The sequence below is a fragment of the Tursiops truncatus genome, chromosome 5 (assembly GCF_011762595.2).
Source record: "Tursiops truncatus isolate mTurTru1 chromosome 5, mTurTru1.mat.Y, whole genome shotgun sequence".
Taxonomy (NCBI): Eukaryota; Metazoa; Chordata; class Mammalia; order Artiodactyla; family Delphinidae; genus Tursiops; species Tursiops truncatus.
The window spans coordinates 65,793,667-65,812,292 of record NC_047038.1 but is presented as its reverse complement, the minus strand read 5'-3'; the positions used below and the strand labels follow the sequence as shown (position 1 = coordinate 65,812,292).

General features: G+C 42.2%; 1 long non-coding RNA gene across 1 annotated transcript in view; it reads left to right on the top strand.

The window, feature by feature from the left end:
• The window catches only part of LOC117312398 (uncharacterized), a 41,223-nt gene extending 23,109 nt beyond the window's left edge, over positions 1–18,114 (top strand). The window contains exons 3-5 of the long non-coding RNA XR_012331974.1: positions 6,929–6,974; positions 7,190–7,661; positions 13,923–18,114. This is a non-coding gene — a long non-coding RNA (uncharacterized lncRNA). The remainder of the gene's footprint in view (positions 1–6,928; positions 6,975–7,189; positions 7,662–13,922) is intronic.
• Positions 18,115–18,626: the final 512 nt, after the last annotated feature.

The following is an 18,626-nucleotide window of genomic DNA, read 5'->3' as shown; positions in this document are numbered from 1 at the left end:
TGAACCCATGTGGCTGGGTCTTGAACCCAGCCAAAACCCACCGTCTTCCGAGATCACACACCTGGTTTCAGGACTTAATGAAGCTCAGGTTCTTGATGTCTCATTGTAGAAAGAATTCAGTGAGAGACAAAGTGATAGGTAAGAAGTGGATTTATTTAGAGAGAAAAACACTCCACAGACAGAGTGTGAGCCATCTCAGAAGAGGAGAAAGGCACCAGGGTATGGGGTTGTCAGTTTTTATAGGGGTGGGTAATTTCATAGGCTAATGAGTGGAAGGAGTATTCCAGCTATTTCAGGAAGGGGGAGGGGTTTCCAGAAATTGGGCCACCGACGACTTTTTGACCTTTATGGTCGGCCTTGGAACTGTCACCGGAGCCTGTGGGTGTGTCATTCAGCTTGCTGATGTGTTACAGTGAGCATATACTGAGGCTCATAGTTTCAGAACTATTCTCTGTTGTTCCATGGAAAATTCTTCCGATCATCTGACATGCAAAATTGTAAGTGAATGATTGGGTTTTCATCAAGACTTAGTTGAAATGGAATTTCTCTCCTGTCAGCAGCACACTTGATAATGCAGCTAATGCAATTAAAAATGTGCCACCACAGATTACTTAATAAGCTAATTAATGAAGAGGAGTAAATCATATGGATACTTTGGAAAAATATTTAAATTTAAATTTCTTGCTATTTGGACGTGCAATACTGCTGTCAATGAAGATAACACAAAACTCATAATGAAACAGGAGGGAAGGGGGCAGGGCACAACCTTTAAAAGAATGACATGGCCATAGGACATAACAAAAACTGGTTACAATCAACTAGGTTCAAGATGGCAGACGAGTCAACTTCCAGTAGACCTTGAGCCTCATTATACACTCATTGTAATCCATTAGCATGCTAAACGACACACCCACCAGCGCCAGGACAGTTCCAAGGCCAGCCATCAAAGATCAAAAAGTGGGCAGTAGCCCAGTTCCTGGAAATCTCCACCCCTTCCCCAAAATAGTTGGAATAATCCTCCCACTCATTAGCTTATGAAATTACCCAGTCCATAAAAACTAACCACCCCATATGTTGGGGCCTCTTGCCTTCTGAGATGGCCTATACTCTGTCTGTGGAGTGTGTTTCTCTCTAAATAATTCCACTTCTTACCTATCACTTTGTCTCTCACTGAATTCTTCCTGCGATGAGACATCAAGAACCTGAGCTTCATTAAGTCCTGAGACCAGGTGTGTGATCTCAATGAAAAGACCGAGGGTTCAAGTCCCAATCTGAGTCGCACGGTTTCAATAATGTCCAACTACCTTGAGTTTCCTTGATTCAAGGATCATGGACTCACTACATAAGAACACTTATTTCAAAGGCCTTCATATATTCTTATAGTTCATACATGAAAGAAACTTGATTGCAGTTTTCTCAGATTTGACCATAATTCTAAAAATTTAATTACCAGGAATGTCATATGAATCTGAAAGGAAATTTCCTAAATTATCAGTAACAATTTTTTCAATCAATCATGCTAAAGGAAAGATCTTTCTGATCTCGCTGCAGAAAATAAGATTGCAAAACTGCTTTCTTGGGGCTTCCCTCGTGGCGCAGTGGTTGGGAGTCCGCCTGCTGATGCAGGGGACACGGGTTCGTGCCCCGGTCCAGGAGGATCCCACATGCCGTGGAGCGGCTGGGCCCGTGAGCCATGGCTGCTGGGCCTGCGCGTCCGGAGCCTGTGCTCCGCAACAGGAGAGGCCACAGCAGTGAGAGGCCCACGTACCGCAAAAAAAACCAAAATAAACCCTGCTTTCTTGTGAAGAGGAGATCAGAGGTTTTACAGTCAAAACATGTATGGAAAAAATTATTAGAAAGGTGTATGAGGTAATTAATTAAAAAGCATATTATGTTATTTCCCTAGATTTTTTATGATACTTGTGGTATTTGTTAGTCCTAAAGTCTTGTAATATTTTGAGATTTTTTTTCACATTCTAAATAAATTTTCATTTGCGTAACCTAACTTTATTATTTTGTTAATATTTATTTATTTATTTGGTTGCATCAGGTCTCAGTTGTGGCAAGTGGGATCTTCATTGCAACATGCAGATGTGGGATCTTTCGTTGTGGCGTGTGGGATTCTCTAGTTGCGGCACTTGGGCTTTCTAATTGTGGTGCGTGGGCCCAGCTGCCCTGCAGCAGGTGGGATCCCAGTTCCCCAATGAGGGATCGAACTCGCATCCCCTGCATTGGAAGGCAGACTCCCAACCACTGGACCACCAGGGAAGTCCCTGTGTAACTTAACTTTATATTAGTAATGTGGGGTTTTTTCCTTAGAGAATGTCCCTAAATATGTATATGCTTCAGGTCCCTCAAAACCTGGTCTTCATTCATTTATGCAACAAATATTTGTAGAATACCTACTATGTGTCAGATGCTGTTTGTTGCTGAGAACACAAGCAGTGAGAAAATCAGACACAGGTTGCCACATAGAATTTCTACCTAGAGTTTCACAGCATCTCTCCTGAAGAGCTGCATCAACTTCTGGCCCTCACCTGCCAAATTGGAGGAGATTAAACTCGGTTCTGGGGCAGGAGGGAAATCTATCCCTAGTTTTTGGCCACCTTCTGGGGGAAAATTTTCTTCTCATTCAGGTTACATGTCCCTCAAGGGAGCGCTGTGGCTCTGTTCTGTGTTGTCATCATTCTGGCACTCAGGCTGCAGGAGCGTGTGATCTTGTAGCACAGGGAAAAGAGAATTGATAGATCATGAGATGGCTTTCAAAGCACCTGCTCAGAGTGGTATATGTCATTGCCACTCACATTTTATTGGTTGAGGCAAGTCACATGACCAAGCCTGAAGCTAATCGGGTGGGAGCTAGAGTTCTCCAATAGTGAAGGACTCCAAACAGGGTTGTACATATTTGACACAATAATACAGTCTACCTCATAAGCCCTCAGGGGTTGATTAGAGATAAAGATATTTGAAATGTTTGTAAGATACATCTCTAGAATGTTGGCTTTCAAATATCCATTTGTAGGGTGTCATTAAAACTAATAAACACACGTGTAATCCTGTTGTCTTTACTGAAGTACTTTAAAGTAGGTTATAGATCAGAACGGTCCAACAGAAATATAATGCAAGCCATGTATATAATTTAAAATATTCTGCTAGGGCCTCCCTGGTGGCACAGTGGTTAAGAATCTGCCTGCCAATGCAGAGTACATGGGATCGAGCCCTGGTCCGGGAAGATCCCGCATGCCGCGGAGCAACTAAGCCCGGGCACCACAACTACTGAGCCTGCACTATAGAGCCCATGAGCCGCAACTACTGAGCCCACGTGCCACAACTACTGAAGCCCACGTGCCTACAGCCCGTGCTCCGTGACAAGAGAAGTCACCGCAATGAGAAGCCTGTGCACCACAAGGAAGAGTAGCCCCTGCTCGCCACAGCTAGAGAAAGCCCCTGCGCAGCAACAAAGACCCAACACAGCCAAAAATAAATAAATAGATAAAATTTAAAAAAAATCTGCTGAAGTAAAAAGTGACACGTGAAATTAGTTTTAATATATTTTATTTAACCACTATATCCAAAATGTTATCATTTTATCATGTAATCAGTATAACAAAATATTAATGAGATATTTCACATTCTCTTTCTCACATAAGTCTTCAAAATCTGGTGTGTGTTAGAGCACACGTAGAGCACATCTTAGTTTGGACTAGCCACATTTCAAGTGCTAGTGACTACCATAGAGATAGCGCAGGTCTAGACAATACAATCTCTGTGTGCGCTCATAGAAAGAGACTGATTAGTGACTAGATAGACCCTGGGAGCTAGAGGTCAACATCCTTCTTTGTAAAATGCAGGGGATTTTTTTGCTTTTGTTTTTGTCATGCCATGCTGCTTGCAGGATCTTATTTCCCCTACCAGGGACTGAACCTGGCCAGGCAGTGAAAGTGCCAAGTTCTAACCACTGGACCGCCAGGAAATTCCCCTAAAATGCAGGTTTAATACCTTTCAGAAAAAGCAAGCAGATTTTAGATATAATTATTTTACTCTTTAGTACTTAGCTATATCCTCTTTTACTTCATGAAGAAATATATCAAAACAAATTAAAACTTTCTCCCAACTTTTATTGACCTTTCATCAGCCATTGACCAGGAGTCAGCTGGCCCAAGAATGTGTGAACTTGACATGGATTTCTTAATTAATATTCCTGTCAAATCTACCTTTTAATATCATCTATAGAACTAGGGTGGATAGGAATGGCCTCTTGACAGAACAAGTTATTTAAAATATATATATATTTTTTATTTTATTTTATTTTATTTTATTTTTTGTGGTACACGGGCCTCTCACTGTTGTGGCCTCTCCCGTTGCAGAGCACAGGCTCCGGACGCGCAGGCTCAGCGGCCATGGCTCACGGGCTCAGCCGCTCCACGGCATGTGGGATCTTCCCAGACTGGGGCACGAACCCGTGTCCCCTGCATCAGCAGGCGGACTCTCAACCACTGCGCCACCAGGGAAGCCCTAAAAATATATTTTTTTGAAGTATGGTTGACTTGCAATGTTTCAGATGTCAGCAAACTAATTCAGTTATGCATATATACACACAGACACACGTATATATATATATATATATATATATATATATATATATATATATACTTTTTCATATTCTTTTCCACTATAAGTTATTACAAGATATTGAATATAATTCCCTGTACTATAGTTAGTCATTGTTGCTTATCTATTTTATATATAGCAGTGTGTATCTGTCAATCCCAAATTCCTAATTTATTCTTCTACCCCTGCCCCCCCTTTTTCTCTTTGGTAACCATAAGTTTGTTTTCTATGTCTGTGAGTCTATTTCTGTTTTGTAAATAAGTTCATTTGTATCTTCTTTTAGATTCCACATATAAATGATATCATATATTTGTCTTTCTCTGTCTGACTTACTTCACTTAGCGTGATAATCTCTAGATCCATTCGTGATGCTGTGAATGGCATTATTTCATTCTTTTTCATAGCTGAGTAATATTCCATTATATATATACACCACATCTTCTTTATCCATTCCTCTGCTGATGGCCATTTAGGTGGTTTCCATGGCTTGGATATTGTACATAATGCTGCTATGAACATTACATTGAATATATCTTTTCAAATTATGGTTTTCTCTGGGTATATGCCCAGTAGTGGGATTGCTGGGTCATATGGTGACTCTATTTTTGATTTTTAAGGAACCTCCATACTGTTCTCCATAGTGGCTGCACCAATTTACATTCCCACCAACAGTGTAGGAAGGTTGCCTTTTCTCTACACCCGCTCCAGCATTTATTATTTGTAGACTTTTTGATGATGGCCATTCTGACCAGTGTGAGGTGATATCTCATCATAGCTTTGATTTGAATTTCTCTAATAATTAGTGACGTTGAGCATCTTTTCACGTACCTGTTGGCCTTCTGTGTCCGACCACGTTATTTTTTTTAACGTATTTATTGGAGTATTGGAGTATAAAACAATTGTTTTACATTGTTATGTTAGTTTCTGCTGTATAACAAAGTGAATCAGCTATACGTATACATGTATCACCATATCCCCTCCCTCTTGCATCTCCCTCCCACCCTCCCTATCCCACACCTCTAGGTGGTCACAAAGCACTGAGCTAATCTCCCTGTGCTATGTGGTTGCTTCCCACTAGCTATCTGTTTTACATTTGGTAGTGTATATATGTCCATGCCACTCTCTCACTTCGTCCCAGCTTCCCCTTCCCCCTCCCCATGTCCTTAAGTCCATTCCCTACATCTGCGTCTTTATTCCTGTCCTGACCCAATTGTGGTTATAAACAGTGTGTCTTAGCACCACTTCTTTTCTTTTCTTTTTCTTTTTTTTATAAATTTACTTATTTTATTTATTTATTTTAGGCTGCATTGGGTCTTCGTTGCTGGATGTGGGCTTTCTCTAGTTGCAGAGAGCGGGGGCTACTCTTCGTTGAGGCACGTGGGCTTCTCATTGTGGTGGCTTCTCTTGTTGCAGAGCACAGGCTCTAGGTGCAGGCTTCAGTAGTTGTGGCTAGCAGGCTCAGTAGTTGTGGCTCCCGAGATCTAGAGCTCAGGCTCAGTAGTGTGGCACACGGGATTATTTGCTCCACGGCATGTGGGATCTTCCCTGACCAGGGCTTGAACCTGTGTCCCCTGCATTGGCAGGCGGATTCTTAACCACTGTGCCACCAGGGAAGCCCAGCACCACTTCTTTTAATGTATATGTTGATAGTTTGGTATCACTTTTGGATGAAAGAAAAGAATCATTTACTTTCTCTCTTGAAATAGTAAATAGGGGTGGCCTTGTAGACATTGGTGAAATTATTTCGGTGTCATGAATCAGTATCAGCCAGATGAAGGGATCATCATTAACTGTGAAAAAAAGACTTAAAAAATATCAAAACTAGTGGTTCTCTAATTTTTAAGGGTTCGGTATTAAAAGAAGCTACGCAGCAGATCAACGTGTTCACTTAACCAAGAAGAGTGCTTTGTAGTTAATTCATGTTGGTAGGACCGTATTTCAGATACGTTTATATCCCTAATACCTACCACAGAGCAGGGCATACAGTGTGCAGTCCACAAATACTTGGTACACTGTACTAAAATTAACCATCTGGAAGCCTGTGGTGTGTGTCTCAGAAGGAGAAGGCAGAGGAATTCTTAACCGAATGGCAGGAATCCTGGAGACATTTCACACCGACAGAAGAGATGGCTTTAAGGATCTCTTGGGAGCCCTAAACTTCAATATAGACACACCTGATAATAATAAAACAATTCATAGCCATTATAGTGAGTTTAAAAATCTTAAATATTAAAATACTGTGTGTCTCATTTTGTAGATTCAAAGGAAATTTCTCTTGGTCTGGTCATTAACTAGGTTTTACTACTATCTCTTTCAGATGCCTAATGTCTTCAGAAGCAGCCCCACGATGTGAAAGAGTTTATGTAAGTCCCCAAGAGTGACACAAATTACTCCACCAGTAATTTACTCCACTGCATTCCTCTGTGTTAGGAAAAAGAGAGTCCGATATATTCCAATATATTTCTTGTCTAATAAAAAAATCGCAGAAGGTTGAAACACACTAACACAGAAAAGAGAATGCAATAGGATTCAACCACTTGCTTTCATGAAAAGTGTCAATAATTAATAATGTTTAAAGTTCACAGGACAGGGCTTTCCCTGGTGGAGCAGTTGTTAAGAATCCGTCTGACAGTGCAGGGGACACGGGTTCGAGCCCTGGTCCAGGAAGATCCCACATGCTATGGAGCAACTAAGCCCATGTGTCACAACTACTGAGCCTGGGCTCTAGAGCCTACAAGCCACAACTGCTGAGCCAACGTGCCACAACTACTGAAGCCCACGCACCTAGAACCCATGCTCTGCAACAACAGAAGCCACCACAAGGAGAAGCCCACGCACCGCAACGAAGAGTAGCCCCCACTCGCCGCAGCTAGAGAAAGCCTGTGTTCAGCAACGAAGACCCAACGCAACCAAAAATAAATAAATAAAATAAATAAATTTATAAAAACAATAAAGTTCACAGGACGTTAGAGATAAAACAGTCTTCAAATATCATCTGGCCCAATCCCTCTCCTTTTCCAAATGGGAAAACTATGGCCAAGAGAAGCACGGTGAGTCAAGCCTTCAGTCTCATGATGTAACCTGACAGTGATCATACAGCTCACTGTTAAGAAAGCTCTGCCAGGACTTCCCTGGTGGCGCAGTGGTTGAGAGTCCGCCTGCCGATACAGGGGACACGGGTTCGTGCCCCGGTCCGGGAAGATCCCACATGCCGCGGAGCGGCTGGGCCCATGAGCCATGGCTGCTGAACCTGCGCGTCCAGAGCCTGTGCTCTGCAGCGGGAGAGGCCGCAGCGGTGAGAGGTCCACCTACCTCAAAAAAAAAACAAAAAAAGAAAGCCCTGCCAACCAAGAGTGCTCTCTGACTGCATGAGGAGGATACCATCTTAAACCATAACTGCAATATCAAGGTATTACCAAATGCTCTTCTTCACTCACCAGTTATTTGGGGCTCTATTAATTATATTATAGTCCTAAGAGTTCAGGAACTTGTGTACACAATTCAGGCTCTTCAAAGAGGGACACAAATGGTCATAGTATGTGTGTTTACAAATCTGTGTATATACACATGCATACACATGTACATGTATATATATTTATAAATATACACATATATCATATATGTAAATACGTCAGCTGATACATAAAGAGACATCATCAATAGTTGAACAGTATTAATAGCACACACGTACACTACAATAAAACCATTGTGAAATGTATTGGAAAAGAGAAAGGCAAATTTTCTACGTATCTATATTTCAAAGTGTTTGTGAAAAATTTATCATTCCACGCTTCTGTTAGGTTCAGTTGTCAATTCTTAAACTTTATTTATTTATTTTAATATTTATTTATTTGGTTGTGCCGAGTCTTAGTTGTGGCAGGTGGGCTCCTTAGTTGCAGCTCGTGGGATTCTCAGTTGTGGCATGCATATGGGATCTGGTTCCCTGACCAGGGATCGAACCTGGGTCCCCTGCTTTGGGATCTCGGAGTCTTATCCAGTGCACCACCAGGGAAGTCCCAATTCTTAGACTTTATACCATCCAGTAATAAGCCTTTGTTCAATTACACCAACAAAATGTGAACCACCCTGAGATGTGTGCTTACTGTGAATAGCCCAAAACTGTTCGTAAAAGCATCAACTTTTACAGCAGTCACCTTTTGTCAAGTGTTTGTGACATAGCTCTAACTTAATTACCCTTCTAACCACCCCCGTTTTTCAAAAAAAGTGAAGTGGGTGTGTTCTTACCCTACACAACACATGCAAGTCTAAACAATAATGTAAGGAAGCTATAAGGGAATTAATTACACATGAATCGGATCTGCTTCAGAGTATTATTTGAATGATGATGATTTCTGGTTATAAGTAGGATTTTTTGCCCTTTGGAGGCAATAATGCTGTTCCTCAGTAATGTGGTTCTTTTTGGTAGTAGTATAAATATTCTGGTATGAATTAGCTAAAACATTGCATGTATTTGTATCATTACCAGAAAGAACCACATTACTGAGGAAAGCATTATTGCTTAGAGGTTAGTGCTTTGATTCTGGGATATAGAACTTTACTACAGGCCAGCATAGCTAGGAGATTAGGAGGTCTCAGGACCTCATCTAAACCTAATTACCTTTCAAAGGTCCCATCTCCAAATACTACCACATGGTGGGGTTAGGGCTTCAACTTGTGGATTTTGGGTGGGATACAATTCAGTCCACAGCAATCAGGAAACCCACATGTACCATATTTTGCTTTCTTCCAAATATTTGTAGATGATGACTTGGTCATGAACAGACAGGAGAAAAATGACCCACCTGCTGCCTAAACCTCAGCTCTTCTTGCTATGTCTTGACTGACGTGATACTGCCTCTTCACGGGATGTTGTTGAACCACATTCAAGCTTTTACCTCAAACTTCTAGACCAAAATTTTCTTCTAAGGAATGTTTTTAATAATATAATTGGAGTTAACTGCACTATACAAATATTAGTTAATTTTTAAGAGCAATATAGTTGTTATAGGTTGAATTGTGTCCCCCCCCCAAAAAAAAAGATATGTTAAAGTCCCAACCCCAGTATATCAGAGTGGAAATAGGGTTGCTGCATGTGTAATTAGTTAAGTGAGGTCATACTTCAGTTAAGTAAGGTCATACTAATCCAATATGACTGGTGTCCTGTAAGCAGATGGCCATGTGAAGACAGAAACACAGGGAGAATGCCATGTGAAGACAGAAGACTGCATCTAGAAGCCAAGGAGCACCAATGATCTGACAAACCACCAGAAGCTAGGAAGAGGCGAAGAAGGATTCTCCTACAGCTTCCAAAGGGAGCACGGCCCTGCTTTGGTATCAGACTGTTAGCTTCCAGAGCTATGAGACAATAAATTTCCATTGTTTTAAGCCACTTAGTTTGTAATACTTTGTTACGGCAGCCCTAAAAAACAAATACAGTTGTCTATCCTCTGGAATTGGGTTGTAATAGGCTATTTAGAGGCACTTTATTTATTTTTAATAAATTCATTTATTTAATTTATTTATATTTGGCTGAGTTGGGTCTTCGTTGCTGCGCACGGGCTTTCTCTAGTTGTGGCGAGTGGGGGCTACTCTTCGTTGTGGTGCACGGGCTGCTCATTGCAGTGGCTTCTCTTGTTGCAGAGCACAGGCTCTAGGTTCGCGGGCTTCAGTAGTTGTGGCACACAGGCTCAGTAGCTGTGGCTCGCAGGCTCCAGAGCACAGGCTCAGTAGTTGTGGTGCACGGGCTTAGTTGCTCCGTGGTATGTGGGATCTTCCCGGACCAGGGATCAAACCCATGTCCCCTGCATTGGCAGGCGGATTCTCAACCACTGCGCCACCAAGGAAGCCCTAGAGGCACTTTATATTCTTATTTTGTTTGTATTTATCTTTTTTTTGTTTTTGTTTTCAAATATGGTGAGAAAACAAATGGTGAACAGAAATCTACTGTTTATTTTTAAAATTCAGAGCTGGCAAAAAATGAGTCACAAGAAGTAAAAACCAAACAAAGATGAAGGTAATGATATTGTGTTATTTAATTCAAGAAAATAAAGCGGGCTTCCCTGGTGGCGCAGTGGTTGAGAGTCCGCCTGCCGATGCAGGGGACACGGGTTCGTGCCCCGGTCCGGGAAGATCCCATATGCCATGGAGCAGCTGGGCCCGTGAGCCATGGCCGCTGAGCCTGCGCGTCTGGAGCCTGTGCTCCGCAACAGGAGAGGCCACAACAGTGAGAGGTCCGCGTACCGCAAAAAAAAAAAAAAAAAAAGGGAAAATAAAGCATTTGTTGCATAGTGTGGCTTATTGCCAGAGCAGTTGTTGGGAAAGAGTTATAAATACATTAAAAGTGACATTTACAGGGACTTCCCTGTTGGCGCAGTATTTAAGACTCTGGCTGCCAATGCAGGAGACATGGGTTCGAACCCTGGTCCGGGAAGATCCCACATGCCGCGGAGCTGGTAAGCCCGTGCACCACAACTACTGAGCCTGTGTGCCACAACTACTGAAGCCCGCGTGCCTAGAGCCCGTGCTCCGCAACAACAGAAGCCACTGCAAAGAGAAGCCCGTGCACTGCAACAAAGAGTTGCCCCCACTCGCTGCAACTAGAGAAAGCCTGCGCACAGCAACGAAGACCCAACACAACCAAAAATAAATATAAAATCGTAAATAAGTTTATTTTAAAAATGACATTTACAGAATCAACTATCAGATTATTTGTGGGATACATTAAAAATGAAATTTTCATCTCCAACTCTAAAATCAAAGAACATTATTAATATTGTGCAATATTAATTATGCAAAATAGGTGAAGGATCACAGACTTGCAAATAAATTGCCAATTTATATGGAAGCTATTCACTCTGAAAACTCCAAGAGGTATCTTTGAAGTACTGCTTGCTTCAATTACAGGGAAAATCTCAGAGATTCATAGTGGTTTCTAAAGCCTTACACTTTACTTGAATCATTTTTGAAGTTAAAACATTTCTTTACATCCTATCACATCATAAAACAGAACATACCTCTAATGACTTTTATGGAAAAAAAAATCCAAGAATGCCCAAGTCAAGTTCTTTTGTGTATAAATAACCTCTCTGTTCAATGTGGAAAACAGGAATTCCTAAAGGGAGAATTGATGTGCAGAATAAGCAAGACCTAAATGAGGTATGACTTGCCGGTTAGCACTCATTTACCTGGAAGTGGACAGGAAGAGTGACCATAAAGTAACATTTTTACCTCCTAAAAATACTCACTGATAAGAGTGTTCTGCAAAGATATGATCAGGATAATCAACTACGTATAATACACACATACACTCTCTCTTCTTCACGAACCCCATAGGAGTGTTGTCTTCTTTTTTGCTGAGCAAGTTTGATCCAGCACCTACTCTGTGCTGGGGATACATGCAGTTGAAGACCCTCTTTTCATGGAGCTACCATTTTAGTAGAGGAGACAAAAAAAATGTATATTGTTTTATGATATGTTCTACCAAGTTGCTTGAAGACTTAACCTTTGCAACTGAAATGATGTATTGCGTCATATGAGGAAGTAAATATGATGGTTTCATCAAATTTATAAATTTAGGACCATATATATATATATATATATATATATATATATATATTTGCGCTTCACGGGCCTCCGACTGTTGTGGCCTCTCCTGTTGTGGAGCACAGGATCCAGACGCGCAGGTTCAGCGGCCATGGCTCACGGGCCTAGCCGCTCCACGGCATGTGGGAGCCTCCCGGACCGGGGCACGAACCTGCGTCCCCTGCATCAGCAGGCGGACTCCCAACCACTGCACCACCAGGGAAGCCCTAGGGCCATATTTTAAAGTCTACGTCTTCTGGGGTCATTGTGGCAATAATGGGCTGGTATTTACCCTTAGTGCAGTTCTGTTGACAGCTTAACTTACAAGAAACAGCCACGGCTGTTCTTGAGAATTCTTTTTTGTCACACAGAAGTTCTTTCCACCTGTAGAAAACGTAAACACTGCTTTTTGTTTTGGGCCTCTGTTGTTCACACCATCCTATACCATTCTACTGATGTAGAGGAGATAACTTTTGGAGTCCAAAAAAGTACTATATGAATACAGGTTGAACAGTCAATTTTCCCATAACAGAACAAGAGTCTGGGCCCTCTGTCTACCTCTTAACAGTTCCATGAAAGGCCCACTGGGAGAAAAACACATTGGATTTGAGTCATTTCTTACAAGGATCTCATTTTTCTCACATTTCTTCTCACAGCTGTTCTGATCTGCTCCCAAACTTCAGTCCTAGCTCCCCACAATATACAGAATAAGATTCAACCATAATTGTCAAATAATTCAGGAAATCAAGACGATGACTGAACTTACAATTACCTATGCAAGACCATTTGGTCTTTATATGAAAGGAAGGGCTCAATTCTGAAATTCTTTTTTTTTAACATCTTTATTGGAGTATAATTGCTTTACAATAGTGTGTTAGTTTCTGCTTTATAACAAAGTGAATCAGCTATACATATTCACATATACCCATATCTCCTCCCTCCCACCCTCCCTATCCCACCCCTCTAGATGGACACAAAGCACCGAACTGATCTCCCTGTGCTATGCAGCTGCTTCCCACTAGCTATCTATTTTACATTTGGTAGTGTATATATGTCCATGCCACTCTCTCACTTCGTCCCAGCTTACCCTTCCCCCTCCCCATGTCCTCAAGTCCATTCTCTACATCTGTGTCTTTATTCCTGTCCTGCCCCTAGGTTCTTCAGAACCATTTTTTTTTTTTTAGATTTCATATATACGTGTTAGCATATGTTATTTGTTTTTCTCTTTCTGACTTACTTCACTCTATGAGTCTCTAGGTTCATCCACCTCACTACAAGTAATTCAATTTCGTTTCTTTTTATGGCTGAGTAATACTCCATTGTATCTATGTGCCACATCTTCTTTATCCATTCACCTGTCAATGGACACTTAGGTTGCTTCCACGTCCTGGCTATTGTAAATAGTGCTGCAATGAACATGGTGGTACATGACTCTTTTGGAATTATGGTTTTCTCAGGGCGTATGCCCAGTAGTGGGATTGCTGGGTCGTATGGTAATTCTATTTCTAGTTTTTCAAGGAACCTCCATACTGTTCTCCATAGTGACTGTATCAATTTACATTCCCACCAACAGTGCAAGAGGGTTCCCTTTTCTCCACACCCTCTCTAGCATTTATTGTTTGTAGGTTTTTTGATGATGGCCATTCTGACTGGTGTGAGATGATACATCATTGTGGTTTTGATTTACATTTCTCTAATGATTCGTGATGTTAATTCTGAAATTCTTGTAGGCATTCCCTCCATCCTCCAACGTACTGAAAGTGTCAAGGTTTTTAAGTGCAAGCAAGAGGAATCAAATCTGGCTGTTTTAAGAAGAAAGGCAATTTATTAAAGGATATGGAATGGTTCGCCTGGAGATCAAAGCTTAGAGACTACATAGCTGGAACAATGCCCCAGATCGCGCTCTGGAACTGGTCCCAAGAAGCCACCACTGCTGCCGTGCTGGGCCCAGAGACCACAACCTGAAGCACCTGCATGCCCCACGCAGAACCCAGAATGCCTGTGTTAAAGCCACAGACACCGACAGCTCTTCACACGGCGCGTATCTGCCACCTCTGCTGCCACTCTCTTCCGCAGGGTTCTCCTCAGATTCTGCATCTTTCAGCACTTTTCTTCTGGCCGTGATGCCATCGCAGGCCTGGCCTGAGCTGCAAGGGAGGCTGGGAAAGGGAGTAACTGATACTTTCAGATTTCTGGGTAGGTTCTGCCTCAAAAGGTAGGTCAGATGCCTCTGACCAAGGAAGGGGGTTCCGAAGCAACGGTAAATATCTCCCTCACTGGCTAAACCGCTGATGGTGCCACCAGGCCCTGATGAACAAGCACATGAGCTAGGAATGGGCTTGAGACTTTGCTCTCTTTACGATGAAACAGGGCAATATGAGGCAGCTCTGAGGAAAGGGCAACCCTTCCCACTGCTCCCCCCGCTTGCCCCTCCGAGCAGCTAAACACAGCTCATTCCTTCAGAGAGCGCTTAGAGTTGTCCTGTCCCATGCTGTGACCTGAGCTGGAAGGCCTTCTGCCCCTCAGCTGCCACCTGTGTGACCCACATGGTCCGACTCCAATGCCGCTTCCTCCAGGAAAGCCTGGAAGTTAATTTGCAAAGAAGCTGCGTTGCAGCCTGATCCCCTCACGGGAATCGCTACCCTCTCTGCTCTGGATGCTCCCACAGGGCTCTGCTTACCTTCCAGGGCGCGTATCCACCTTGCAGTGTTGTGGCTTGTAAACGCACCCAAAGTTCAACAGAAACTCCAGAACCCCTTTGAGGAGGAATTAGTGCAGGAAAGACGAGGTAAGGTGGGAGCTTGGAGGCTGGCGCTGTGTCTGCTTCACACTTTACACGAGACTGGGACGTCATCGATTTCATCATGAAGATGGGGTTTCAGAGGAGCTCAACATGCCCCCAATTCCCCAGCTGTATCTCCCCTCAGCTCTGCTGCCTTTTTCTTGTATGGGGCTCCATCCAGGCTCTGCAGCCAGCCCTCTGTCCTTTCCCGGTTGTGCTGTGTTTGACGAGTGACTTGTCACATACCTCACGGGGTTGTGCTAATACTTGTGAGGTGCCAACAACAGGGCCTGGTGCCCTTTGCCCCGTTAGTTGTTTTTTGGGGGTTTATTTGGCCACGTCGTGCGGCTTGTGGGATCTTAGTTCCCCCACCAGGGATTGAACCCGGGCCCTCAGCAGTGAAAGCACCGAGTCCTAACCACCGGACCACAGCCCTGTTAGTTATTATCATCACACTGTTAGTTATTATCATCACAGTCTTCTAGAGGGCAGAGGCCTTCTCGGTTCTCTTTTGCACTCCTTGCTTGTAGGAGAGGCCGGTCAAGTCCGTTGAAGTGAGATCTGGCATCTGGAGGGATTTGGGGGCAGGTACATGCAGTAAAATCCTGCCCCAGCAAGGAGAATCCTGAGGTTATCCACCTCTTAGGGCTGTCTCAGGCTTCAGGGGCCAAAAAGGTGAGAGGTGGAGTTCAGACTGACTGTTTGCAATCATGTCAAATAGGTGATCTTGGAAAGAAAAAAAAAAATGTTCACCTAGGTCGTAGAACTTCTTTGACCCTATTGTGATGAGCTATTACCTAGGGCATGTTTATTTTTGTGCCAAGAAACCCCTACTTTTGCAAAAAGGGCTGTTCATCATATGCGTCTTTCACGCGCATAGGGATTATCCAGGATCTTGGTCAAATGCAGATTCTGACTCAGTAGGTGTGGATGAGGCCTGAGATTCTGTATTTCTAATAAACCCCCAGTTGACGCTATTGCTGCTGGTGCATGGATCACACTTTCAGCAGCAAGGATACATAACAGGGGTGAGGAGGGGAAAAAAGGCATATAACTTTTTCTTTAATATGGAAAAATAAACAGCTGTCCAGGCCTAGGCAAGCCCATTCTAACTTGCATTGTTTCAAGGTATCAGTGGCTGTGGAAGAGTTTCTCCGTAATGTATTTCCTTAGCCTCCCCCCACCAGGTGACAATGGAGTGGCCATTTATTACTATGTAGAAAGGAAATATGAATTATTTATCCGAACCTGGCGACAAAATTAATCACAGCAAGATGAGTAAAAGCACTTGGACAGGTGGGGACCATCCGATTAGGCGGATATTAAAAGTGGATTGAAAGGGTTACGTTACATTTCTTTGAATCTACCATAGACCACTGCATCAGAATCATCTGGGATGTGTATTCAAATGCTGGCTCCCGGGTTCCACCCCAGGTATAATGAATCACAATCTTTGCAGGGGGCCTGTGAATCTGAATCTTTAATAAGGAAACACCTATCCAACCAATTGTTACACACATTAAAGTTCAACGAATATGAGTTTAGAGACTTTGAGGTCTCTGATAAGACATTGTATTGTGTATTGGGGTGATCTCACAATACATTAAATTGATAACGGTGTGATGGTGGTAGCCCCAATCCTTACCTTGCCCTAAAATATTCTGTGATTTCAGCATTGGTTTCTTACCTAAATCTTGAAGGAATCTTTGGGTTCATATAAATATGCTTAGAATCCACTGATGATCTGGTCCTATTCTTGGTGTTTTTTGTTGATATTCAGTAAACACCACTAATACATATGCAATATAGCCAAGTCAATGTTATTTCCACAATTTGTACACATAATAGAGTATTGAATACTTCCCTCCTCTATATAGCAAGTATAGAATCAAGTAGATGAAGTAAATTGCTACCAAAACCTACAGTGATTTACTTGGAAATATTTTCTTCCCCAAATCCATGGAGAAATGAGAGCATCTAATACAGAAAGGAAAATAAATTCATGATATCACTACAATGAATAGCATCCCTGACTAAGTGACTGTGTGGGGAGAACAATAGCCATTTGGGGGTCTTTTTCAGGCTAAGATAAGGTGGTCGTCTCTTCAGCACCCGCACTACTGAGCTACAATTGTATGTATAATTGTGTGGTATCTTAAAGGCATTTCTGTGTAGTTTTTATCAGAGAACAGCAGAAGTTTACCAGAACCAAAAATACTTTTCTTCACATTGTTAAGAGGACTTTCATGCTTTTCACCCAGTCTTTAGAAAATGAAAAGCTAATGCCATGTAATCACAATTTCCTGGGATTCTGAAAAACCATTAAAGAGGCACATTGATGCTCTCTGAATGGAAACACTGTAGCACGTTTTGGATTGGCTCTGTTGTGGGATCCTTGACACTCATAAGCTCAAATCAGACTTTTCAAAGGTTCCTTTTGTATCCAAAACACCCAGACAGTCTGATTTCAACCATGCATGTGTTTCTGGGTGAATGCAGATGGTACTTTTTTTTTTTTTAGGGGGAGAAAAGGAAACTTAATTAAAGCCAGTATTAATTACCTCAATACTCCAGGCTTGAGAGTATAAGAACTTCATTTTTACATGAGCATAAAATGCAAAGTTTTAAAGTTATATTGAATAAAACTAAACTGTTTTCCCTTTCTAGGTTTAGTAAAAACCAACCAAATACCATATAAAGTGAGCTTTATTAGAAGCAGGGATAAGCAGGAAGTTTTCTGGTCCCATCAATATTTAATTTAAAGACAAAATAACATGCTGTGTTACTAGATATACTAGACTGTATTTTGAAACCATGTTATTCTCCTTAAGCCACTGAGATAGCCTCCTCCTCCTTATATCTTCAGATATATCTGTGAAGTGTATGATTGTATATAGAGTCCTGAGGCAGTTTCCAAGAGCCTGACGGATTCCTAGGAAAACAGTTGTTCAAACACAAAATTGGTTTGTGGAGTTCTCCCAGATATGTGCAACAGCCACCATCATTTATGAATGCTTATTGCATACTGAGCAGTGTACAGGGAAACCCACCCAGTGTCAGACACAAAGTGAGTAAATAGCGTGGCATGGGAGATGTCAGCTCCACGTTTCTGGGTAAGGGAGATGTTTTTGGTTCTTTGAACAGGAAGTGGCCCTTGCTACCAAAAGGGACATCAAACCCCTTTGAAGATCAAGGGCACGAAGCAGTCAGGTGGGAGAGACAGAGAGCTGCAGCCCCAGCCTGCCATGCTCTGGGTGGATAAGCAAGTTCATAACAGTCTGAAACCAGAATTAATATTTTGACAGGAATAACATGAATCACCCAGAAAAGGAGTGCTTCAGAACAGGGCATGCTCCACAGCCATTCTTGGAAGGATGAACCTGCAGGATATTAGAGTTTGTGGTATAGATTTCATTCTGGAGTTCAGTAATTTTCAATAAATCTTTTCATGACCTTCATGAAGGTCAAAGATCACCTTTAAGGTATCATGTGTAGAAAAGTGGACAGGGTTCATCTAACTTGCTTGCTTGAATTTCAATAAACCTGGAGAGGGTGAAACCTCCCTTACCAACTTGGGTAAGACCCGTTTTGTTCTGGGTATGCTACATGTGATTCTAATGTGTGTGAAGAATTGAATACGTTATCTTGAATT